At 41.4% G+C, this 27169-nt stretch overlaps 1 pseudogene; it reads left to right on the top strand.

Moving 5' to 3' along the window:
- LOC144462605 (uncharacterized) overlaps positions 1–25678 on the top strand; it is a 346494-nt pseudogene extending 320816 nt beyond the window's left edge.
- Positions 25679–27169: the final 1491 nt, after the last annotated feature.

Raw genomic sequence — 27169 nt, 5'->3', positions numbered from 1 at the left:
GCACCTAAGCCACAGGTGTCGCGCCTGGTGTCTCCCAAGCCTCTGCCAAAGGTGGTTCCACGTGTGATTGTAGTGGGGAAGGTCGCAGTTCCACGGGCCCCCGCTCCCGAGTGAACGTCTGTACAGTCGGGCAGGAAGGTAAGAGGCTGAACTTTGTAAATATGTTTCATGACATTTAAATAAAGATGTGAATTTATCCAATTTTTTTTGCTATTTGTCATTACAGAGGAACCACTCTGAACATGAGCATGGCTCTGGTTCATCACAGAGACGAGTGGTTCATCATGTGGTATGTGATCTTTTCATTTAACCATGATAATTACATGACAGTGATAGTTTGTGTGCTTCATATAAGACACTGACAAGTGTTAGATATAATCTACATGCCTGTCATACAGGTGGATGGAGCTCCAGTGGCCTTGTGGGAGTGTTTCATTCCACTGAATCCTGTCCGGTTCTCACCTGACATGCTGGTTGCCATGGAAGAAGTCACTCCATCGGCTCATGGCAACGTTCCCACAGGCAACATGGTAATTAAGCTGACAGTTACATCTGATAGATGAAATATTTGCTTTCCCTTGTTCAAACTTGACATAATCTTACAGTGTTTGTCTATAAGTGGTTGTTGTCCAAGTATTTGACAATTTTATTGTGTTGTCTTACACTAGACAGTGTTTGTGGAACCTGGCAACAAACCTGTGTCCCTGAAGCACAAACATGCCAGGAAGCAGGTATGTAATGTTTTAATCCACAGTGAGACTGCATTGCAGGTTGAGCAGTTGACCAGCAATAAAAAATTTAGCATGTGTTAACTTGTTGTGAAAGGAAGATGACGTCATGGGTTCTAGTTTGTTTATGAGGTTATTTATGATGGTTTTATGTTTTGTATTTGCAGGTGGCAACAACACCAAGAGCTAGGGTGTCTGCCAGTGTCAGGAAGGAGGTGGCAAGGAATAAGGTATGTGCAGTTTTGTTAGTTCTTGCAAGTGAGGAATGTGAAGCAGTAATTTTTCTCTGTTCAAGTAGAGATTTCACAGAACAATATTCTTTCTTTCTTTCTTTCTTTCTTTCTTTCTGTAGGTCAAGACCTCAACATCTGTGTTGAGTGCTTGTCCTAAAGCCTGGGTTTTGGACCAGAAGGCAAGTAAAGTTATTTTAAGGATCCATGCAAGCTCTCTGGTGTTGTGGTTAATGTAGTAGCATCATAATTGGATGATCATGTCTGTGTATACCATTGTTAATGTTTTTGATTGCTTTGTCTTTCTGTTGCAGAAGGAGGCGACACCCAACCTTGTGTCGACCTGTGCTGTGTCGGGGACCACTCTTCCTCCAGGTATGGCTACCCATCCTGTGGTTATGTGTCCTGTCCCTGTGCCTGTCCAGGCTGCTGGCCCAGATGTGACCGTGGTCCACGACACTCAAGCAGCTACGGGGAACACACCAGGGGTCACGCAAAGGCAACGTATCTGTCCTTTACTTTGCAGGTGTTTGGAGAAAGTGATGAGCTCAGTAGTGTCAGGGAGCAGTCAGCGTACAGCATTGTCACGTTTTGATGTCGATGCTTACGTGTCGTGCAGTGTTGTTGCAGCAGCTGGGCATAGCATTGCTCCGGTTTGTACCTGGCGTGCAACTGACATTGATGATGTTTGTGACGAGGGCCGTAAGTTGGCAAATAGGGTTGGCAGGGGAAATGGTGGGTTCAGACATCAGCAGCTTCATCTGTTTGGTCAGAAGTGGAAGGTGGATGTGGGGGAGGCAGTTTACCATGACTTTGTTGGTCTGCTGTTGTGTTTAACACGTGCTTGTATGACCTCATGATTCACATCCTGAATCTGAAGGAGTCGTTAGGTGCAGAGTGGTTTGGTGTCAGTAGCATCTCTGTGGAGCAGTGTGTTGCTGAGGGAGAAGGCTGCAGTGCTCCTGTGTGGATGGCTCCACAGGCTCCAACTCAGTCCCAGGGTCGCGTTTCTGTTAGAGGAAGTTTCCGTCAAGGCGATCTGAAGTTTAAATATCCTGGTCTTCAGTGTATGGCGATTAGTTTGGTTGCTCTAGTGAAACACAACAAAGACAGTGTGTTTTCATGGCAGCCTGACACACTGGACAAGGTTGTGTACTCAGGTGATGAGCTGTACACATCCCTGAGGGATGGCAACCTGATCACTGCTGGGTCTGCATACCTTTGTGTTCCAGAGTTGCCTCAGCAGTATGTCCTTGATAGACAAACATTTGATTTGAAATTTGGTATTGATCACTTAACTGGAGATGTTGACGGTGTTAAGAGTGAGTTTTTTGCAGCAGGGCTCACCACTCTGATGGTTTGAGTAAAATGTGCACAAAATACAACCCCTGCTTGTTCACACTGAGTGGCAATAGTTGTGCCATCATTAGTAAAGATGGCCAGTATGCTGTGGTTGACTCCCATGCTCGCAGTGCTGATGGGATGGTTGATGGTGCAGGGCAAAGTGTTGTGCTTTATTTCAGTTCCCTCCAGCAAATCTTGCAGCACTTTTGCAAGTTTGCAGGTTTTCTTCAGCAAACCCCTAAGCTTTTTGAGATCTGTGGTGTTAGTGTGAAACGCTCAAGTGAAAGAAGTACTTTGTCCTTGGGTGCTACTACAGCTGTAGAGTGTAGAAAGGGACAGGTTACTGCTCCTACTGAGGACAGTCCTGCCGCACCAGTGGTCTGTGCAGTAACTGAGATAGGTGAGAAACGTAAACTCACGCTGAAAAATAGCACATCTAAGAAGGCAAAGACTTCTCATAATGAAGTAAATTCAGATGTTGTGTTTGTTAGAGATGTAGCATGTCAAAACTTACAATTTCATCCCCTTTCTAAAAATGTTGCTCTCGCTCTGTGTAAGCAGTTTAACATGGAGTCACAGAGAGTAGATGCCACATCTTCTGCTGTCGGTCCCTTAGGGATTCCTTGTAGGACAGAGAAGATTGTGGGCGATGGCAACTGTTTCTTTAATGCAGTTAGCCAGGCTATTAGTGGTACACAGAAGTACCATAAGATTAGACTTGCAGCAGTGAAGCAGTTACAAAGCAACCCTATGGCATATCAGAGTATTCTGAGAAACGAGTATCCCTCCATATCAGAATACATCAAAATGTCAAGGATGTGCTTTGTTGGTACTTGGGCCACCGAGTTAGAGATTCAAGCCACAGCTGATTTTTTAGGTGTTAGTGTTTTCACTTATTATAATAATTGCTGGCTTGAATATAGTTGTCAGAATACCAAGTTCTCAAATGAAGGTGTGTTTTTACATAATGTTAACGCTAACCATTATGAGACAGTTGTCTGTGTTCACCAGCCTGAAACACAGAGCTGTTATGATTACTGTAAAGTTAACACAACTGTTTTTGAAGGCTATAACTTAAGATGCAAAAATAAAGCTGAAAGTAATGTTTCTGAAGTGAATAAGTTGAATCCTGTTAAACGTGATGTATCAAAATACTTGAAAAAGAAACATAACTTGAAATGTAAAAAACACTATCAAAAAAATATGTACCATCATGAAACTGTAAAGACATTTCGTAAACAAAAATATCAACAAAATTCATTACATAGAGACCACAAAAACCATTTGAGCATGAGTAAATACAGAGATAATGTTGCACATAAGATACGAGTGAAGGCCCTTAGTGTAAATAAATACAAACATAATGTTGCACATAAGATACGAGTGAAGGCCCTTAGTGTAAATAAATAAAAAGATAATGTTGCACATAAGATACGAGTGAAGGCCCTTAGTGTAAATAAATACGAAGATAATGTTGCACATAAGATACAGGTGAAGGCGTTTAGTAGGGTTGTGCCAATGGGCGATCCGATCGCCCATCGGCGATAGAAGGGTTGTTTCACGATGTCTTTTTTAAATGATGATGCAATCGCAAGGTGTGGGGGGGAGACAGCACGTGTGTGGAGCATGCTGACGAGATTGAGGCTGAACGAGGCTGAGTGAGAGGAGACAGAGGGAGGCTGCTTAGTGAGAGAGTGGAGGGTGGGGGGTGGATCAACGCCTCCGCCCGCTCGACACAAGCATACTCGGGCGTACTATAAGCGGAGCGGACTCCGCGAGGAATGTCCGCAGTCATTCAGGCTTTCATAGTCGAGTGCACTGCCGCGTTGTAGTTTCCTGTAAAAATGGGCTTGCGGACGTCTGCTTTGAGTCCACGCGGACCTCCGCGGAATCCGTTCCGCGTATGTTCCGCCCGAGTATGTTCGGGCCTTAACGCGCATGTCGCGGAGCAGTGAACAAACCATACAACACAATGTCAGGAGAAATTGAAAAGATATGCCGTCTATGTAAAGTCAACTTGCTAATTAAGGAGCCATTACATGTTCAAGAGTTTTATAAAGCTGCTCAAACGCCAAAGAGAGGCAAAAAGTGAACGTTTCAGCGGCGTCGCGTAATGACCCCCGTCCCCCCCCCCGGGCGATGACATCGTTCATCAGCAATTTCACTAGATGGCGATAGGACGATAGGATATGGATAAGATCGCCCAACTCTAGCGTTTAGTGTTCATAAATATAAAGTAAACAATGTACATAAGGAACAGGTAAAAGGCTTCAACATTGCTAAATATAAGAATAATGTTTTACATAAGAGTATAGTTAGAGAAATGAGTAAAACTAAATATTGGCTTAATAAGATCTATAAAGGCAATGTAAAGGCTGCAAGCATCAGGAAATATCGTCAAAATCCTGATCATAAGAAGTGTGTTGCAGCAGATGTTAAATTGAAAATGCAGCATAAGAAAGTGAAGACACAGCAGTTTGACTTTGTAATGAAGCAGTTTTTAGATAAAGTGGCAGATGGGCCAGAGTTTGTTTGTTGTGTTTGTCAAAGGCTTTTGTTTAGACACCAGGTTCTACATTGTAAAAGGGACGCTTATAGTAAAACAGGGACAGTAGCCTCAATAGCAGCAAACTGCATATCTGAGGACTACTTACATCAGTGTAATGAGTATTGTGATGTGCCCTGTCAGTTGTTAGACACAGCTTGAGGGAAGCTGTGGATATGTTACAGCTGTCATTATAAAATTAATAGAGGTGAAATGCCACCTGAGTGTTGGACAAACAATTTAACAGTTCAGGCCATCCCTCCTGAGCTGCTGTGCTTAAATAGTTTAGAACAACATTTGATTGCTCTACACATTCCTTTCATGAAGATGTTAGCTTTGCCCAAAGGGGGGCAAAATGGAGTACATGGTCCAGTGACATGTGTTCCTGCTAACATTGAACAGACCAGTAACTTGTTGCCCCGTTCTAATATGCAAGGGTCTTTGTTGCCAGTTAAGTTAAAGCGCAAGTTGACCTATAAAGGTCACTGTGAGTATCAATTTGTTGATACTCTGCGTATTAAACAGGCCTTGCAGTATTTAAAGCAAACCAATGCTTACTATAAGGACATTGTGTTTAATGAGGCCTGGTTAAAAGAGTTTTGTCAGGAACAGGAAGCTGAAGTTCTTGAGGCATCAGATACCGTAGACAGTGCTGATGCTGTTGCAGCTGAGGATGAGCTTCTGCATGATAGACAGCAACATGGTATGTTTCCAGACACATGTCTGATGCCGGTTGATATTGGTCAGGAAGTCCTTGACCAATATTTTGATGACATTTTGATTGTAGCTCCAGCAGAAGGTAACAATCCTGTGAAGCTGCTTAGTGATAGTACAAATGAAGCAAAGTGTTTCCCTGTGCTTTTTCCACAAGCCAGAAACAGTTATCACGAGCGTCGGCCATATCGCTTGAGTTTGTCATGCTACTTTAATAATAGAATTTTGAAAGCAGATGGCAGGTTTGGTAACAATGTGGAATATATATTTTTCGCTCAGTGCATGTCTGAGGTTGAACAGGTCGTGTCAAATGTATCCATCACTTTACGTAAACATAAAGGAGGTCAAAGGTCCTACAAAGTTTCAGATATTCTGAACAATGAAGAGTCTTTGAAGCAGATGTTTGAATTTGATGATGGCTATCGCTTCCTGAAGCCTATTCAAGGCACTGTACCTTACTGGCAGGGCGCACAACGTGACCTTCTGGCGTGTGTGCATCAGCTTGGCATTCCCACATGGTTTTGCTCTTTTAGCTCAGCAGATATGCGTTGGGGCAATCTGTTGTCTAGTATTCTGAAACAGGAAGGTAGATCAGCCACTGTAGAGGACTTGCAGTGGGCTGATAGATGTGATTTGTGATCATCTTAGCACAATGTGCGTGCGACACACGTTTAGCTGAGAAGAAACGTAGAAAAGAATTGGCCAAGAAGATTCTGTCAGACATTAAAATGGCTTTGTCAGATGAAAACAGCAGTTTTGATAGTGTTGAGCACCTTTTCGATCATTTAGGGATCTCTCAGGAAGTTTTTGAAGCAGCTTACAGAATCTGTGGACAGAACACTCAGGTCGATATGAAAAGACAGGTTGATGAAGAGTCAATTAACCACTACAGTAAGCCTTTGCTAAAGTGCTGGAATGCCAAAATGGAAATCCAGTATTTAGTTGATGCATATGCCTGTGTTGTTTATATTATTTCGTACATTTCCAAGGCTGAGTGGGAAATGGGATTGTTGTTGGGCAATGCACACAAAGAGGCCTCTAAAGAAGGTAATGTTAATGTTAAAGAGGCTCTCAAGAAGCTGGGCAGTGTTTATTTACATCATATGGCTGTGTCAGCTCAGGAGGCTGTTTACAGACTCACTAATATGCATCTCAAAGAATGTTCCAGAAAGGTCTTGTTCATTCCCACAGGGGACAGTACTGTTAAGATGAGTTTGCCTTTAAGTGTGTTGAAACAGAAGGCAACCTCGGCATCATCGCATGTTCTTAGCAGTGAAGACATGTGGATGACTAGCATAGTTGATCGGTACAGGAATAGACCTAATGATGACGTTTTCAGGGACATGTGTTTGGCTGCATTTGTGTCCGAGTATCATGTTCTCACTAAAAATGAGAAATGTAAAGGCGCAATTAAGTTAAATGGTAAGTATGGTTTTGTAGCCAAGAGATCACGGACACAACCAGCTGTAATCCGTTATGCTCATTTTTCTGACACTAGGAGTCCAGAGTTGTTCTATCAGAGCATCTTACAGTTGTTCCTGCCGCATCGCACAGACTCCCAGCTAAAACCTACTAACTATGTAATCTTTGAAGAGTTTTACAGTAATGGTTATGTGAGGTTTAGTGATGGTCCAGACATTCTGTGAAGTCTTTTGTTAATTCAAATAGATATCACTTTGAAATCGAAGCTGATAAATTAGATAATGCTCAGGATAAGATTGATAATGAGGGTATTTTAGAGGATGCTTGGTGTGAGCTGTGTCCAGAGGCTGAGCTGGAATGGTTAGAGTGCGTGCAGGAACGCAGGGATAATCCACAAGTAGGGGATGAACATCAGGAAAATATTCCTGATTTGTCTGTTAACAGGCAACAGGTTTCCCATTTAGAGAAAAAAGATAATGTCATGACCAGAAAAGAGGGCTTGACATTAATTAGATCACTGAATGAGACCCAGATGTCCATTTTTTATTGGGTTTGTCAGTGGTGTTTAGAGCGACTGTCGAATAAAAATCCAGAGCCACTACATGTATTTATAGCATAGGGAGAGATGTACATTTACCGTACACTCCCTTGGGGGAAGAGAAGCTGAATTCTTTGCGAGCTAAGTTTAGTGATCTGCAGATTTTGATCATTGATGAGATCTCCATGGTAGATCATAACCTCCTGGCTTATATCCATTGACGGTTAAGGCAGATCAAACAAACAGGTGATTTTTCACCGTTTGGTAATGCGTGTGTACTTGCTGTCGGCGACTTTTATAAGCTGCCTCCCGTTAAAGGGAAATCGTTGTACACTGATGATGTAACTGTAAACCTTTGGCTCAGTTTATTTAAGGTTGTTGAGTTGACAACGATTGTAAGGAAGAAGGATAGTGTGTTTGCATTTGTTGAATCGGCTCAGAACGCGCACTAAAGGGACTCCAATGCTGAACAGTGACATTGAAATATTGGAAAGTCGTGAAACTGCTGAAGTCAGCTCAGCTTTACACATATTTGCTACTAACAAACAAGTAAATGAGCACAATGTTCAGCAGCTGATTACAACGTGTCCCGAGTATGAAGAAATCCATGCCCAGAACTTTGTTAACAATATAAAAAACTTGGAAATTGGAGTTGATGAGTGGCCATCACAGCAAAACATCTAACACATGTTTGGATGAAAAGTTGCTGTTGGGTAAAGGCGCTCGTGTAATGTTAATGAAAAATGTTGATGTCGTTGATGGTCTTGTGAATGGTGTAAGTGGCACAGTCACTGAGATTGTTTATCAGATTGACAGTAAGTTTCCTCGGGTGGTGTTTGTTAAGTTTGATGATGATAAAGTTGGTGCCCAGAGGAGGAAAAACAGTGCACGTACCCCACCACTTGTACCTGGCTCGACGGGGATCGAGCCTGAAGAGGAAAGAGCCACGGGTAAAGGTGGGATGCGCTGGCAATTTCCATTAAAACTTGCCTGGGCTTGTACTGTACACAAAATACAGGGAATCACTGTAGATGAAGCAGTGGTCTCTCTAGAAAACATATTTGCTCCTGGACAGGCCTATGTAGCTATAAGTCGTGCCAGGACTCTGTCTGGTTTGATAATTAGGGATTTTGAGGATAAGGCCATATTCTGTAATGCCAAAATAAAGGATGCACTTCAAAGCATGCCTCCATTTTTAATAGAAAACATGGCCAGGCCTAACATCGAGTCAAATTCTTTCTGTGTTTTTGATGAATGTGTAAAGTTTATCTGGACATGTTGCAGATTTAGCATCATGTACACAGCATTTGCAGCCTAACTGTATTGCTGTCACAGAAACATGGCTGCCTGCAGATTCCTCACTAGAGTCAGTCCAGATAGACGGTTATAGTTTTCACAGTTGTCCCCAAAGTCTGTCATACACTAGTGGTGATCCAGTACTATTGGAACTACAAGGGCAGAAACATGGTGGAGTTGGTTTGTATTCCAGTAACAATTTAGTCTGTGAAGTTTTTCAGGCCTCAAACGTGAACCTTGAGTGTTTGATTTGTGCCTGTGATAGTGCGGACATAGTGTTAGCTGTGATCTATCGACCGCCATCATACCCTATGTCTTTGTTCAAGGCAAATCTCACTGTGTTGCTTGACTGGTTGGACTCCTTGGATAAAACTGTAGCACTAATGAGGGACTTTAATGATGATGTTTTAACATCTTCATCTCTGCCTCATTTTATGATAGAGAAAGGGTTTCTGCAACATGTGACACAACCCACAACAGAGAGAGGCACACTCATTGACTATGTGTACGTCAAAACACCAATTTATGATGTTCAGGCACTAGTGGTACCTATTTATTTTAGTGATCATGAAGGGATTGTGTGCAGCTTTAGTCTGAGTAGTGTTACTGAACAAGATTTTGATTCCATGTAGTTTGAAATGTGTAGTTTTGAGTAATGTAATTTTAAATGTGTAATGTAATACAGTATAACAAATGTATGATATGTATTAACAAATATGATACACAGTTGTATTTATCGATGAAGCCAGAAGAAAGTAATCAATTAACTAAACTCCATAACTGCCTTAAAGACATAAAAACCTGGATGAGCACCAATTTCCTGATGTTAAATTCAGACAAAACTGAAATTATTGTTCTTGGCCCCAAACAACTCAGAGACTCTTTATCTGATGACATAGTTTCTCTAGATGGCATTGCTCTGGCCTCTACCACTACCGTGAGAAACCTCGGAGTAACAGTTGATCAAGATTTGTCTTTTAATTCTCATTTAAAACAAACCTCACGGACTGCATTTTTTCATCTGCTTAATATTGCGAAAATTAGGCCTATCCTGACCCGAAAAGATGCAGAAAAATTGGTCCACGCTTTTGTTACCTCAGGCTGGATTACTGTAACTCTCTATTATCAGGTAGCTCTAGTAAGTCCTTAAAAACTCTCCAGCTAATTCAGAATGCAGCAGCACATGTACTAACAGGAACTAAGAAACGAGATCATATTTCTCCTGTTTTAGCTTCTCTGCACTGGCTCCCTGTAAAATCCAGAATTGAATTTAAAATCCTACTGTTAACTTGTCAAGCTCTGTCATATCTTAGAGAGCTCATAGTGCCATATTATCCCACCAGAACACTGCGCTCTGAGAACGCAGGGTGACTCGTGGTCCCTAAAGTCTCCAAAAGTAGATCAGGAGCCAGAGCCTTCAGCTATCAGGTTCCTCTCCTCTCTCATTTTCCTACATACAGTCCGGGAGGCAGACACCGTCTCCACATTTAAGACTAGACTTAAGACTTTCCTCTTTGATAAAGCTTATAGTTAGGGCCAGCTCAGGCTTGCCCTGTACCAGCCCCTAGTTAGGCTGACTTAGGCCTAGTCTGCCGGAGGACCCCCTTATGATACACCGGGCACCTTCTCCTTCTCTCTCTTTCTCTCGTATCCTATTACTGCATCTTGCTAATTCGGCTATTCTGGATGTCACTAACTCGGCTTCTTCTCCGGAGCCTTTGTGCTCCACTGTCTCTCAGATTAAGTCATATCGCAGCAGTGCCTGGATAACATGACGTGTGTGGTTGTGCTGCTGCCGTGGTCCTGCCAGATGCCTCCTGCTGCTGCTGCTGCCATCATTAGTCATTAGTCATACTTCTACTGTTATTATACACATATGATTATTGTCACACATGTATACTGCCAGATACTAATATATACTTTCAACATATTGTACCACAGTAGCCAGAATTATAACTATAATATTATTACTTTCATTAATGTTGTTGTAAGCTACTGTCATTACCGTCTGTCCTGCATCTTTCTCTCTCTCTCTCTCTCTCTCTCTCTCTCTCTCTCTCTCTCTGTGTCTCTCTTTCTGTCTCATTGTGTCATACGGATTACTGTTAATTTATTATGCTGATCTGTTCTGTACGACATCTATTGCCCGTCTGTCCGTCCTGGAAGAGGGATCCCTCCTCAGTTGCTCTTCCTGAGGTTTCTACCGTTTTTTTTTCCCCTGTTAAAGGGGTTTTTTTGGGGAGGAGTTTTTCCTTATCCGCTGTGAGGGTCCAAAGGACAGAGGGATGTTGTATGCTGTAAAGCCCTGTGAGGCAAATTCTGATTTGTGATATTGGGCTTTATAAATAAAATTGATTGAAATTGATTGATTGACCAAATACATTTGGCTTTTTGATGACTTCAGTGACCTCATATCCTCAGGAAAATTGAGGATGGTGGGCTCTTACATCTGAATTGGGCGTCGCCCATTGGGGGGGGGGGGGGGGGGGGGGCTAAAATGCCTCTATAACGCCCCCTTGAAATGGGCCCGAGCACCTAGTGGTGCGAGGACCCTATTGAAATGCAAGGATTTATTATTAGGGCCCAAGCACTTAGCGGGATGAGGACCCTATTGAAATGCAAGGATTTATTAGGGCCCGAGCACCTAGTGGTGCGAGGACCCTATTGAAATGCAAGGATTTATTATTAGGGCCCAAGCACTTAGCGGGATGAGGACCCTATTGAAATGCAAGGATTTATTAGGGCCCGAGCACCTACTGGTGCGAGGACCCTATTGAAATGCAAGGATTTCTTCTTCTTCTTCTTCTTCTTCTTCTTCTTCTTCTTCTTCTTCTTCTTCTTCTTCTTCTTTCTCCAAATGAATTGCCTTTTGGGGAGGCTTAACATACTTGAAAACTCATGAAACTTTGCAGATATATCAGGACTGGTGAAAAATTTGATATTTTAAGGGTCTCGTGCACGGGTTCCAAAAAATGGCTCAGTAGCGCTCCCTACAAAAGTTTGAGGAAACAGCCCCTGAACCTAGTTTAACTTACATGTATGAAACTTGGCAGACTTATGTAACGCTCAGAGATGTACAAAAAAGCCTCTTGGAGGCATGCTCTAAACCCAACAGGAAGTTGGACATTTTGAATTTACTGTGCAATTTTGGTGCATTTTTGGCCATTTCCAGGGGGTCATAAATGAACGAACTAGTCCTAGAGATTTCATCCGATTGACTTCAAACCTTGGTCTGTCCCATCCCAAGACCTTGAAGATGAAAAGTTATCAAAAGCTTGAGTTTTCATCAATTCATGTGACCATGGGATGGCGTCAAAGTTAAGGGTCTCACCACTAAACAGGGAGTAGTTTATAACTCCAGCATACATGGTCCAGTTTTGGCCAAACTTCACAGGATTGATGACAGTCCCGCCCTGAACACATCTACATGTCAATAATTAGAGATAAATATAGCGCCCCCTACTGGCAATGGGAAATGTTATGTTTTAGTTTAATGTACATCTCCTACAGAATTGACCAGATCCACCTCAAACTTGACTCCATATCTCAAGCATTGAATCTTGAGGTCTCGCCATGAAAAACTAAATTGCTGTAGCTTTGGAGTAAATGGTCCAATCTCCACCAAACTTCACATGATTTGTATTAGTCCCGCCCTGAACACATTTTCATTACAATATTTCCTGATAATCATAGTGCCACCTAGTGGCGACAGGAAGTAGGTCTCATCAAACACTTATCTTTCGATTTATGTGAAAGTTACATGCTGCAGTGTATATTTGATGTATAAAAACATGATGTATAATTAGTGCACTCTCCAACTCCCTATAGTGGAAAGAGGAAGTGATACAAAGTGGGAAATATGTCATTCCAGCACTGTATGAAGGATATGCCAAGTCACTCCTGTATGCGATGTCTAACTTTGACAGAAATGAACTGGAGCCGTTCATCGCTGCTTGCAGCTTTAATTAGGGACCTCGGCTGAGTTGCGTTGTGGCGTTTATTATTCTTTCTTTCTCAAAAACTCACCAAAGTTGGCACACATGTCAGGACTGGCAAAAAATATTAGAAAATGAAGTAATTAATCCTCAAAGTTCCAAAATGGGCTCTCTAGCACGACCTAGACACACTAAAATTGCCGCTGCGGCTTGTCGGAATGACGTAGAAAGATCAAACCAAAACTGTCTTGTTCGTCTCATCAAGACGTACAAATAACATGCTCACAACCCTGACCTAAACCCAACAGGAATTGAGCTATTTGCCCTTTCAAAGTAAGATTTCGCCTCAAAAATGCTCTTTCTTCAAAATCCTTAAAACAACAACAATCTCTTCCACTGTTTATCGTATCGGCTTCAAACTCACAACCCTGACAGATCAACTCCTGGGGAACAAATCTTCTGTACAACTTTTTCATTACTTGAACGGTTTGGATTTTATGGCCTCTCAAAGGTGACATGTTACAAAACCTCATGACGATTTTTGTGCCACCTACACACACTAAAATGCCCACTGCAAACAGTAGGAATCACGTAGAAAGACCAAACCAAAACTGGCTTGTTCGTCCCATAAAAACCTACAAATCATGCACTCCCACCCCTGACCTAAACCCAACAGGAAGTGCGCTATTGCCCTTTCAATGTAAGATGACGTTTTTCACAAATTCTCTCTCTCAAAAAATAGTTGTTCCTACACCGTTTATCATAACTGCTTCCAACATGCACACATGATATATATATAATAGCTCTACCCCCGGTGAAAAAAACTTGTGAAGGACTTTGTCATTACTCGAATGCTTTGGATTTTATAAGCGCTCAAAAGTGCAGGACACAAAGCCTCATGACGATCTTTGGAAGAAAAAATGATGGCCAACGCATCTAAAATTTATTGACTCCATACACATAAAAGCTATATATTTCTGCGTTCAGAATTAGTTTATCTATCTGGTGATGTCTGCCCTTGTAAAAAAAAAAAAGAAATCACACCTGTCCCCTTCGGGATGGTGTGAACAACCATAAAAATATTAAACATTAATATTTTTCTCTACATTGTTTTTGCTTAAATCTTTTAACCAACTTCTACTCAGATTATACATATCAAATATTCATTCCTTTTGAGGATTTTTAACAATTTATATGCCATTTTATTTACATGAAGTCACTGTTACTTTAATGAAAAAAAAAACATGAATTATGATTTACCTTCTACGTAATAAATGTTGGATGGAATTTTTTTTCTATTTATCACAGTCTGTGATATGTGAATGATAAATAACTCACCAATTTAGATACATTATTACTTTTTTGGGGCAGTTTCAATTTGTCAATAAAACTGACACCTTTCCCCTTCAGGACTTTTTTTGTTGTTGTTGAAAAACAACCATAAAAATATTAAATATTAATAGTTTTTTTTATATATTTTTTAATATATTTATATTATAGAATATTTTTTTAGTAGCTATACAGCCACAGCCCCCAGACATCCATATCAACACTAACGTAGCATTTATTTTCTTTTCTTTGCAACAATGGCTTGCAAACCTCAATATGATTATAATATGATTATTGTCACATATGTAAACTATCAGATATTGATATATACTTATCATATTGTACTACAGTAGCCAGAATTATAATTATAATATTATTACTTTCATTAATGTTGTTGTAAGCTACTGTCATTACAGTCTGTCCTGCATCTCTCTTACAGTCTGTCCTGCATCTCTCTCTCTCTCTCTCTCTCTCTCTCTCTCTCTCTGTCTCTCTCTCTCTGTCTCACTGTGTCATACGGATTACTGTTAATGTATTATGTTGATCTGTTCTGTACGTCATCTATTGCACGTCTGTCCTTCCTGGAAAAGGGATCCCTCCTCAATTGCTCTTCCTGAGGTTTCTACCGTTTTTTTCCCCTGTTAAAGTGTTTTTTTGGGAGTTTTTCCTGATCAGCTGTGAGGGTCCTAAGGACAGAGGGACGTCGTATGTTGTAAAGCCCTGTGAGGCAAATTATGATTTGTGATATTGGGCTTTATAAATAAAATTGATTGATTGATTAATGTCGTCAGTAGTTTGGTTTTCAGAAGCCATCAAAGTTCTACTCCCAAGTCATGGGTTCATTGCCAAAAATGATCTTGCGTTCTATTGACATTGCCTGTTTAATCGACATGTGGACTCTTACGAATAGGCTAATGTGGCAACACGAGGGGGTGATTATTAATTTATATAGTAGAGGATCTCTTTACCGACAACGCCACCTTGGGGTAGGGCCCAAGGACCCATATTAAAGGTGAACTATCACCAGAAAGACACTCAGGTTCGTTCGTTCAGGGAGGCAGGAGACGGAGTTTAATGATCATAAAAAAATATTTTATTAATTAAAACAACGGAGTTTGGCACAATAACCAAAAAAAGGAGAAGAGAGCCCAACTAGGGGATACAGACTGAGGCTTACCGGCTGGAGGAGGGGGTGACAAGGGGGAGTGAAGTCCAAAAAGAAAAGGGAGAGCACCCCAAACACACAGCTAAAACGTGAAGTGCACACAAAGCAAATCTTGAACAGGGGTCACACAGCACACAGGGGATCACCACCACCCAGGGAAACCACCACCACCACCGTTGGCCTTCAGCCGTAGGGGAAAAAGGAGAGACACAGTCAAGGCTCAAGTATAAAAAAAGAAAACAAACAATATCCCATGACATAAGGAAACAAATTGTAATGGATTAATAAACTGACAAATATGGATTTAGATCAATAATAAATCAACCAAACAAAAGAAACACAAAGGAAACTAAGGAGTCTCTGGCCAGAGATATCAACTCAACAGTTAATCATCATAACTGATATACACAAATAACTGAGGACTCAAACTGAGGAGTTCCCCTCCCAAATGAAACTTAATTACAATAAGTTCCCCAAAACAAAACAAGGAACTAAACTAAGAAATTCAAGGAAATCGACCAATGATTAAATAAGAAAATAAACAAAACAATTAAGCCAAACCTTGATTAACACTCACACATACACACGCACACACACACACGCGCGCGCACACACACACACACACACACACACACACACACACACACACACACACACACACAGTCCAGTCCAGATGGGTGGCTGAAAGTCCGGATTGAGCTCGTGGCGTCCCACTGATCGGAAGCCCGGTCAGCACGAGCGGCAGCCACACGCATCCAGCAGCACCACACCCGCAGAAGCAGGAGAGCAAGCCGACAGCAGGAAGCAGGTTGACACACACGCAGCCGACAGGAAGCCCAGTCCAAGCCGGCGAAGCAGCAGCAACAGCGAAGCAGCGATAGCCGCGGTAACAGTAGTAGCAGTGGTAGCAGCGGCAGCAGTAGACGTGGCTAAGAGTAGTAGCAGTGGTAGCAGCAGCAGCAGTAGCCGTGGCTAAGAGTAGTAGCAGCGGTAGCAGCAGCAGCAGTAGCCGTGGCTAAGAGTAGTAGCAGCAGTAGCAACGGTAGCAGGAGCCGTGGCTAAAAGACCATAATTAAACAGCAATGCTAGAACCGACGTCCGCCCAAAGAGGGAGAGGGGTGAAGAGAGTCACTGCGGCAGGGGAAGGCAGCAGGCTACGCTCCAGTCGGCAGCGATAGACCACCCTGGATAATCGCTTCGACTGCAGGTGAGACGCCAGACCTAATGAAAAGGTTACGGTTTCAGATACATAACATGCAGCCGAATATAAATACAATGCTAAGGTGTGCATACCTGTATTCTGCAGCGAGCGGCGAGTGCAACGACCTGGAAGTGGGCGGGGCGAACACACATTACTCTTGGATGGATTACTCGCAAATGCAGGGTCACACAGAAATGCCACGCATATCACATGAAAGCGCAGGAGCAGAGCTTTCCAGTGATACCACACACATCATTGTGCTGTCATCCCATCACGCTATAAATACAGATCAAGTGTCTACAAAATAAAAACCTGACGAATTTCTTTACAATCCATTATACAGATCTTGTTTTCAGTCACTTCATATAGTGAGGAATATCATATCTTACCACGTCTTAGGCTTGCGTGTGTTTCTCCCTGTCTATCCACATTTGTCGTCCAGCTTTCAAGATGCAAATATCTCCATATTGTCCAGTTGACACTCCATCAAACTTTGTATGACAAAACCAGCGCACTTCACCTTTGTGCACCCAGACAACTGAGGCCTAATTATGCATGCCTGACAGGGCAGTAGTCACCATATACATTGAGGGGGACACATGCCCCCCACCAATGTCCAAAATGTCCCCCCAATATATAACTGCAACTGAAAAACAAATATTATCTTGGAGGACATCATTGCACTTGGTTGACTATTTTTCTATTATTTTAGATGTAAATATTGCATGTTTCTTTCAGATAAAACACATTTTTGACTTATGAATGGGTCAATGGAATTTCTTGCAATAATGAAAAAATACTGGTAATCATGTCCGCCTGGCACAAACCACATGTTTTGGACAACTGTGAAGTGACAGAATGTCCCAGCATCATGGTTCTTATATTGCCAGATTCCAGAGAGTCTCCCTTCTTCAGATATGGCAGAATATGTCATTTTCCAACTTGCTATGGTGAGATACATGTCAAAATGTAAGAATTTAGTCATACAGATTTGTTTTTTTCATTGACATAAAAATTAATATAAAATACAGGCACATAGGAAGTCATGAAATGATGGCAAATCTGGTAAGCCCAGATTGTCCTGAAAAAAACAAAACAAGATATAGCATGTGTATGTAGCCTTTGTAATGACTGTGATATGAGCTTAAAAGTAAAGGCAGTAAAAATACCCCAAAAAGGCCTAGGACCTATAGGGTTAAAAACTTCCCAAACACATTGAAGTTGCACATACTATAGGTAATATTAATTTTTGATGGTATGATAATGACATTAGCTCATCTTATAGCTTGTGGTGTCTATAGAATGTATTAATTCTCATCAAAAGAGGTTAGAATTATTAATTAACTGAGAAAAGGTTGTTTTTTTTTAACAGGCGCTGTTTTTTCATTATTATGAACTAGTCTGCACACCCTAAAATATATTAAAATTAGCAATGCACAATATTGGATTTTTTGAAGATATCCCATATGCCGATATATGTAGCAACTGATTTGGCTGATCACCGATACCAATATCGATACATCCAATTTTTTTCCACCTAATTTTAGTGATCATTAAGTTTCTTCTGTTCTGAAATTCACATCATAATATGCATGACTCCTATCATGACAGCCCGCAAGCAGATGGAGACATAAAATAGAAAGCTTTTCAATGTATGTAATATTCATTGTGCAAACTAAGAAAAAGCATGTTGGCCAATTCCACTATTTCATTTTACAGCCAATATTGGCCAGTACTGATGATGTGCTGATATTATTGTGCATTCCTAATTAAAATGTAAAGTTACTTGTACTTGGAGTAATTTATTAACCAGGTACTTTTTTACTTTTACTTTATTAGATTTCTCAAAGGGTAATTTTCACTTTGACTTGAGTAATTTTTGAGTAATTGGACTTTTTTACTTGAGTATAGACTTTCAGTACTCTACTCACCATTACTATTATATTACAGTGAATTGTGTAACAGTACTCTCAAACACGCCTGAGTCTATGTGGAATGGTTGTGGGACTTTATATATAACTAAAAACAATGATGTCACAGCAAACAAAGAAACAAGACAACAGACAGTGAGAGCATCAAACTTGCAGGAAAAGGCACTTTTATATTGGATGTGATGGATTATCCTGGATTAATATTGTAAAATAATAACTGAAAGCTCACACCATAAATATGATTACCGCTGGCCTTTAAACGATTTGTACACAGATTTTAATTAGATCCATCAACAGTGTGAGTGCTGTGTCTGATAAATTGGGTCATTCTTGTAAAGCAGGCCTTCTTGCTAGTGGTGGATTTACCCTGAGGAGGAATATGCACAGCTGCTGTCAAGACGGGAGGGAAGAATCAGGAACACTGAGAGAGAGGGCAAGGTGGATGGACTGAATGGCAAATCGAGGTACTTTTGGTTGTAAAGGCAGATTTGTGAAGTTTGTTTATTTCTTTCCTAAGTAAAGTCTACACTGTGTCTCAGAATAGAAATCAGATGGTTTCATTTTGGACATTCACCCTCTGACATAGATATAGATATGATGAATAGTCTTTTATTGTTTTTGTAAATATATGAATATACGGTCTGCTATATAGCTTCTAACATTTTTTATGAAAGTAAGCAGCAGCTTGCAGCAGCAGTGCAGCAGCTTCCCATGCTTTTATGGAGAGTAAAAGTCACAGTGGTGTTTTTCTTTATGATTTGGGCAGAGTTCACTTTGAGTTCTACATTCTGTTTCAGTTAAGGGCTGAAGTGTCATGCACGCCTCCTTTCAATGACACCCATGATTTTCAATAGAGTAGAACTGAAACTTATTCACAGTGTTTATTTTAAGTGCAAGCCTGTCTTTGCACACGTAGCTGCATGTGAACTTATTGTATTCATTTCTTTTCTTTTTTTTGCTTGTGTATGCATTGTATGTATCTGTATGTGTGTGTCTCTACTCCACTGGGGCCTCTCCTTGTTCACAAAGCTACTAATCAATCTCTCTCTTTTCCAAGCCTTCACCTTCATCTTTCTGAATGCATGCATGCATGCGTGTGTGTGTGTGTGTGTGTGTGTGTGTGTGTGTGTGTTGGTTCATGTGCATAAAGCCATTTCCCTGAGACAGCTGCTGCTGAATAAACATTGCTTACTTCCTAATCAAGCAGGGAGAGCACTGAGGGCCTGACCTCTCACTGCAACCACGTAAACATGCATACACACATACACACGTACCTATGCATGCAAAAACAATACAACACATGCACACATACTTAGAGAAAGAGCGCATTCAGATACCAGCTTTATTAGCTATAATCATCTCCATATTATCCATATGCATTCATCATGCATTAGACATCAAAGTGATTTTGTTTATGCAGCAATCCATCACTGATGGGGCACATCTGAAACATCATTCCATAAAAGGTAGAAAAGGGTACTCCACCCTTGGTGTCATGAATATGCAACACTCCCATGTTTTTACAGATGCTCACAGAGGAATATGTGGTCACACTGTAATACACTGTAACACACTGTAACACACACACACACACACACACACACAAATTAATTGGCACACATGCATAAATACACACATCCTGGCTGGCGTAGGAAGCTAGGATGCACTTGGTTCTTCTGCAGGAACAGATGGCCTCAACTCTGGAGGGATGATCACAGGGAGGATGGAGGTCAGGAACCAGCAAGGGTGGGAGTCAGGGCGGGGGTGGGGGGCGAGAAGGTAGCGAAAGCTGGAAGGAATGATCAGAGCAGGCTGATTGCAGGCAAAGAGATGTAAGGAGGTTTGAAATGAGGATTAATATTTGGAAAGAAAAAGCATGATCAGAGGGGAGGGCGGGAAGTCCACAGGCAGGACAGGAGAGGTGAGGGAAGCTGAGGTAAAGAGCCAGAGAATGAAAAAGGGGAAAAAGAAATCTCATTGCAGGGACTCTGGGAGCAGGAAGGGGATGGATGAATCTATACAGAAGAGGGATGGAAGGATCAGATAGGTGAGGAAAGAGGAATGATGGTCAGAGAGGGACAGAGAGAGACTAAACTGAGGGCAAAGACTGAGATGTGAAGCATTGATATGTGCATGAGTTAAAGGGAAAGATAAAAATAAGTTGACCAAAGATGAGGGCAAAAAATGAGAGAAAAGAAGAAAAATGTTGAAAAGATGGGAAAGAAGGGATGAAGGAGAGGGATGAGAGATGGAGAGAGTACATGAAAGAAGCAAACTCTCTATTATTCTATCGAACTAATTTATGATGAGAATTTGGAAGAAGGAGAGTATGGAGGTCAAGTGAGCCAACTATTTACATGAACAACTTATTCACACATTGTTTATGGCATCCCAAAACTGTCATGACATCATCAGATCAGACATATCAAAAAATATAACTATATAAGGTACATATACAATAATGTATGTAATGTAATGTAATGTAATGTAATGTTTTTCCTGTAATTTATCCTGCAATTAGTCAGGATTTTTCTTCATCATCAACTGGAAAATAAAATCAAACCAAATATTTTCATCTTGTATTTACCTTTGTATTTGTTATTTAGTTAGTTGGAGTAGAACAAAAGCCGAAACATCATCAAAATAAAATAAATGCATATGGAGCCTGAGTGTGCAACACTTACTTTCTACAATCAAGTCCACTGCCAATGATCTGCACCTCGTAATCATTCTTGGTGTGCATTACTTTTATATTAAAAAAAGAAAAGAAAAGAAAAAAAAAGAACCTTGAATTAAACCAACGGTGCATAACATGAAGGAGAGAGACAACACAAGGACTAACCTTTAACTAAAAAGAAAAAAGCAAGAGCACAGCATATTTTTCAATGTATGTATTATAGTACAGGTTTGTGCATCAGAACTTTGTTTTTTCTTCTTTCTTCTCACATTAATCATCTGACAGCCTCTAAGATTTATCTGGTGACCATTTGGAGGGGCCCAGCCCCTTGGTTGGGGGCCCCTGGACTAAATTAGCTGACTGTTATGATGTCATAAAATAATATGTCCGTCAGAGGGATCAAAAGCATATTTATTGAACTTTATTGTCCTATTTGTTTTTGTTTGTTTTTTTGCCTTTGTAATTGCTCATTTGCTCAAACTTCAATCCCGCCCCCAGCCTCTGAGAGTATTGCTGTCCATTGCACCAATGCACACTCCAAAAGACTGACCATTATCAACACCATAATACACTGGAACCAGCCCACATTCGATTTCCTGATTACCCAGAATCTAAAATTCGAGTATGTTTGTGGGTGTCAATGCTGTTTTACTTGAGTCCAGCAGGAAACTGACAGACAGCCAGAAGCAGGAAACCTGTGAGCAAGGCACAATATTGACTTTTGCAACCTGAGATGTTTTACAAGAATTGTTCTGTCACGTCTATTTAGAGATGTAGCAAGATGTTGCTAGATTTAGCAAGTGAGGTGTGTAAGAGCACAGTTTTAGGGTTGATTGGTGGGTCACTGGCTGAGTCTGGCATGTGCCCATTGCAGACATGCCAAACCACTCCCCACCGAACCATCCACCTTTTCAGCAGTACTCACCTTCTCCGTCTATCCATCACTCTCTCTCCCCTCTCTCTAGTCATGGCCTTAGGGCCCTGCAAATGGATGGCCGAGGCTAACACTCCCCAGAGGAGAGGAGCAATTGTAAATCAGACAGAGGTGAAGATGAGTGGGTGAAACAGGCAGATAAAAGAGATGAGGGATGAGGGGGACGTGTGGTGAGAGCACCTTTAAAGAGAATGACACATGAGAGGGAAAGAGAGAGGACCTGGGAATAACATTTTGAATCAGCTATGATCTTTTTTACCTCATTACTTACTTATCTTTCTTGCTTTGGCATTTCACCTCTGCCTACTCATTTAGGGTGACCATATTTTGATTTCCAAAAAAGAGGACACTCGGCCGGCCACGACATAGCCTACTTAAATGGTACTCGCAGGTTACTCAAAGATGCCTTATAATTTTAATATATTTAAAATTTATATGTATGGATAGAAAAGTCAGTTATATTACAAAATAATATCTCTCAAAGACAGAAATTCAGATAGGCCCCAATAGGGGACACATAGACACACTAGAGTGTGGCGATCCGAGTCTGACGATACCCGATGGGTCGGGCCGGGTTTGGTCAAAAATGTAGCTATAAATTGTATTCGGGCTCGGGTCGGATTCGGTCAGCTTTCAGTGAAAATACAGTGTAAAAATAAATAAAATCCTATTGTCTGTCCTGTTTATTGCTTGGGCACTGTTATCTATGTGACAACACCTGAACATAACACACACAGACACACATTGGCTGTTTGTTTCTACCTCTCTCCTCGCTGGAAGTCTCAGACCTCCAGCCGCCCGCCTCCGCTTTGATTAAACGCTGAAAATAAAATAAAAGAGGGAGACAGGTTTTTCCTATTTTATCTTATTTTGTTTTATTTCTCCCTCTCCTCTCGCTAGAAGCGTCGAACCTCCCGCCTCCCGCTCCCATCTCAAACACGGAGGTCTCCCTCTCCGCAGCTGAGCACCCACGGCGCACGCCTGGCCTGTTAAATAGCCTGTAACCGTAACAACTGTGTGACACAAACTCAGTGCTTTGGTCATTAAATAATGTCAGGCTCGGTTCGGGTTCGGACAGAAATATGCTGCCCGTGCCACACTCTAACACACACACACAAACACACGGAAAACCGGACATTATCATCAGTTTATAAAAAACCCCCGGACGCCCCGGACGTGTCAAGTGGACATGTCTGGGCAAAAGAGGACGTTTGGTCAGCCTATACTCATTATTATGATCATTACAAGTGCTGCACACCCAAAGTCTTACTTTCATATGTATGGACATATGATAGTGATAGTTAAAAATGGATTTAAGGATTTAAGACCCACTGAATGAGTGGTGAATTTATTAATGTGTCAGTGCATCAGTTTATATGTGTGTGTGAACATACATTTATATATGCATGTGTATAATGATCCGAAGATGTCTGTCTAGATTAGACGAGACTAATTCTGTCTGAAAACTGTTTCAGACTTAAAGGACACATATTTGAGCTTTTTCAACAGTATTTAATTTTTCAGCTGTTTAAAGCAAAGTGCAGGACTCTTACACAGAAAGTAACATCCATTATATTCTAGCCTTTGCCAAACAAGTTTACACAATGCTGCTTAAGCCTATGGCAGCCAGAAAAAGCCCTCTGTATTTCTCAGTATGCTGGAGTTCTGGTGGCAGGTGGTGACTCTGCTGCATAGGGGCACTGGAAGTGATGTATTTTATGTCAACCATCCAGAGTAAAAGTGGAGGAGATACTCATTTATTTATCTGAAGTGATATTTGTTTAGTTTTTGTTGTGTTTCTGTTTGACTCTACTTTTCGTTTTGTATTCTCAGTGCTTCGGTGCTGTAGGTACATGATCCTGATGTTTCTTTTGGGCGCTATGTATGTTGACAGTTTGAAATAAAGATTTCGCAGAAAAGATGAAGGAACATCCTGTAGCAATTGTACAGGCCATTGTAGAGGCATGCATAATAAGCTGGACAATGTGCTGGCATCGGTTTCCAGTGGAATGTAAGGAACTGTAATGTCTTTTGTTTCATTAAAACTTGGTTAAATCCTGTGCAGTGCCATTCAACCAAGTGACTCTTTTTCTATGTGCTGAAATGACATCACAGAGGACTCTGGGAAGATAAATAGAGGAAGATTGTACTTTAAGGTGACTAAGGACTGGTGTGACAGTGGGAATGTGAGGTGCTGTCCTGTCTGCTGTGGATCACTGCTATACACTAAACGCCACTGTTAGGTATCATAGTGACTAAGATAACTAGGCATATGGTCCAATACATGAGCGAGACACAGAAAGGAACTGGCAGTAACACCAGAGGAGCAAAGCACCAGCTACTGGTTGACAGAGCAATTTCAGGGGACTGCAATAGCAGGAAGACACCAGACACAATCAGCCACCTGCTCTACATGGATGACATCAAGCTGTGGCTTGAGAATGAGCGAGAAATCTACTCACTGATCCACGCCACCAGGATTTGCAGCAAGGAGATAGGAATGTCATTCAGAATAGGCAAGTGTGGTCGGATGGTATCAAAGAGAGGCATATGATCAGAGCTGAGGTAGTTGACCTCCCAGAGGGAAACATAGGAGGTATCCAGGACAACTACAAGTACCTTGGGATCCTGCAGGCTAATGGAAATCATTAGGAGGCCACAAGGAAGTGGACCACAACCAAATACCTCCAGAGAGTAAGGCAGGTCAGAACAAGGTCAAAGCTATCAACATGTAAACACTGCCAGTCATCAGATACCCAACTGGGATCATAAGCTGGCCAAAGGAGGAGACAGAAGCCACAGATATCAAGACAAGAAAGCTCCTCACCATGCGTGGAGGGTTCCACTGCAAGTCCAGCACCTTGAGGTTATACACTAAGCAAAAAGAGGTGCACATCAGAGCCACTCTCCAGGATGAAACATCCAAAATCCAGGAGTACATCAAGAAGATGGCCCCAAAGGATGAGCTGCTAAGTGAATGCCTCGGTCAACAGAAACCTGATGAGAGTAAAGAGGTGGAGGAGCAAACAACATGGAGGGACAAGCCCCTACATGGTGCATACCCTTGTCAGACAGACGAAGTGGCTGATACCAAGTAGACCTTCCAGTGGCTGGAGAATGCTGGACTGACAGACAGCACGGAGGCACTAATCATTGCAGCACAAGAACAGGCCCTTAGCACAAGGGTCATCGAGGCCAGGGTCTACCACAGCAGATCAGACCCAAGGTCCAGGCTATGCAAAGATGTCCCTGAGACAGTACAGCACATAGTGGCAGGGTGCGAGACACATGCAGGATCAGCGTACATGGAGAGGCACAACCAAGTGGCTGAGATAGTGTACAGGAACATCTGTACCCAGTATGGACTCAAAGCACCCAAATCCAGATGGGGCACACCACCGAATGTGGTTGAGAATGACAGGGTTAAGATACTGTGGGACTTCAACCAACAGCTGCTGGCTAACCAACCGGACATAGTGGTGGTTGACAAACACCAGAAGAGGGCAGTGGTGTTAGATGTGGTGATAACAGCTGACAGCAACATCAGAAAGAAGGAACACAAACAGATGGAGATGTATCAAGGGTTGAAAATACAGCTGGAACAGATGTGGAAGGTCAAAGTGGACATGATCCCTGTGGTAGTAGAAGCACTCGGGGCAGTGACCCCCAAACTGGGAGAATGGCTCTGACAGTCTGTCTTATTCTCTTATCACCCCAGTCTTACCATCCCATGGTCTTTGACACCCTCTGCCCCTATGTTGGACGTAGCTGTAACAAATTATATCTAGTTTAAAACATTAGAGTTCAGAGTTGATATGGTTTATTGTTTTCAGTTAATATCAGTGTGTTGTTCCAAGAATATCACTTACTTAGAGAGCGGATGTTACTGGGACAAATTTACATTCAAACACTGTCAGGTTGCCTTATTGTCTCTTTCATAGTGACCAAAGTAACTCAAAAGTCAGAACAGCTTCTTTTTCACTTCTGTCATATTTAATTAATCCTTTCTATCACATTCTTTTATTTATCTTCCTGGTGTTGTTAGTGGATAATAATATTGTTAAAACCAAAGCAGTTTTCTATCAAGGTATCAATGAAGATTATGCTCTGAGTTTGTTGATCCCTTTTTATGGTGTAGCCTATATCTGGTCTAAATTGAAACAACATTTAACACTTAACCAATGGCCAAAATGTATCGTTTTGTAATAATACATGAAGACATTGATGGCCTTGCTAGAATTTGTAATTAATTACAACGCTATTTCTATGTTAGCTTTAATCAACAACATACATCATAGAACAAACGTTGCCACCCTTGAACATTGACAATGCTTTCATTGTCAATGTTCAATGTAACACAACAAATATTAGTTTGTCCTTTCTGGTGTGTTTTTTTCTGACATTTATTATGACACTGAAAAACACTAATTCACTGTTAGGATGAAGTGACTTAGGCATAGGCATACGTCATGTTTGCATTCATTTTATTGATTGATAGTCAGCACATCTGGATCTGGTTTGGGCAGAGACCCAAGGTATTGATGTCGATGGATGATGTGTTTTCTTTAGGGATGTCACAGGTCAGTTACAAAGGGGGCCCGTATGAGACCATGAAGATTAGTTACACAGGGGGGCACTGAGAAAAACATCATGTGGGTTAGAGGACTGTGTAATGATTCCAGATGTGGGTTTTGGTCAACTATATAAGTGTCTATATGTATGTGACAGACTGAGAGATTGTACCTTCTCCGCAGCGCTGCTATTAAACCATCAATTGAAGATCAACTTGTGGTCTATTGTGCATCTTTTACTATTTTGTCTCTGGACCAGAAATTCTTTCCTATCAATTGGCGTCACGACACAGCGAAGGGGTAGGCAAACAGGTGAGCAAAGTTTTATTCTTATTTCTTATGAAGAAATTTTGCTCTCTGTAACCCTCCTTGTAAAAGAACTTTACAAGTGTGAAAGGGATGGGAAACTGGAAGGAGACTAATCTGGCCATAAATTATGATTGAACACTGTAACGACAAATTAAATTTGCAAGACATTATATGATATGAATAATTGGATATTGATGTGTTTACACCCAAACCATCCTATGAAAAATGTTGATCAACATGAAATTAGGTGGTAGACAAAAATAAAATAAAAGAGCAGAGAGAGATGAAAGTGAAATAAAA

This window comes from Epinephelus lanceolatus, chromosome 3 (genome assembly GCF_041903045.1).
Source record: "Epinephelus lanceolatus isolate andai-2023 chromosome 3, ASM4190304v1, whole genome shotgun sequence".
In the NCBI taxonomy this organism is placed as follows: Eukaryota; Metazoa; Chordata; class Actinopteri; order Perciformes; family Serranidae; genus Epinephelus; species Epinephelus lanceolatus.
This window is presented reverse-complemented; position numbering and strand designations above follow the sequence as displayed.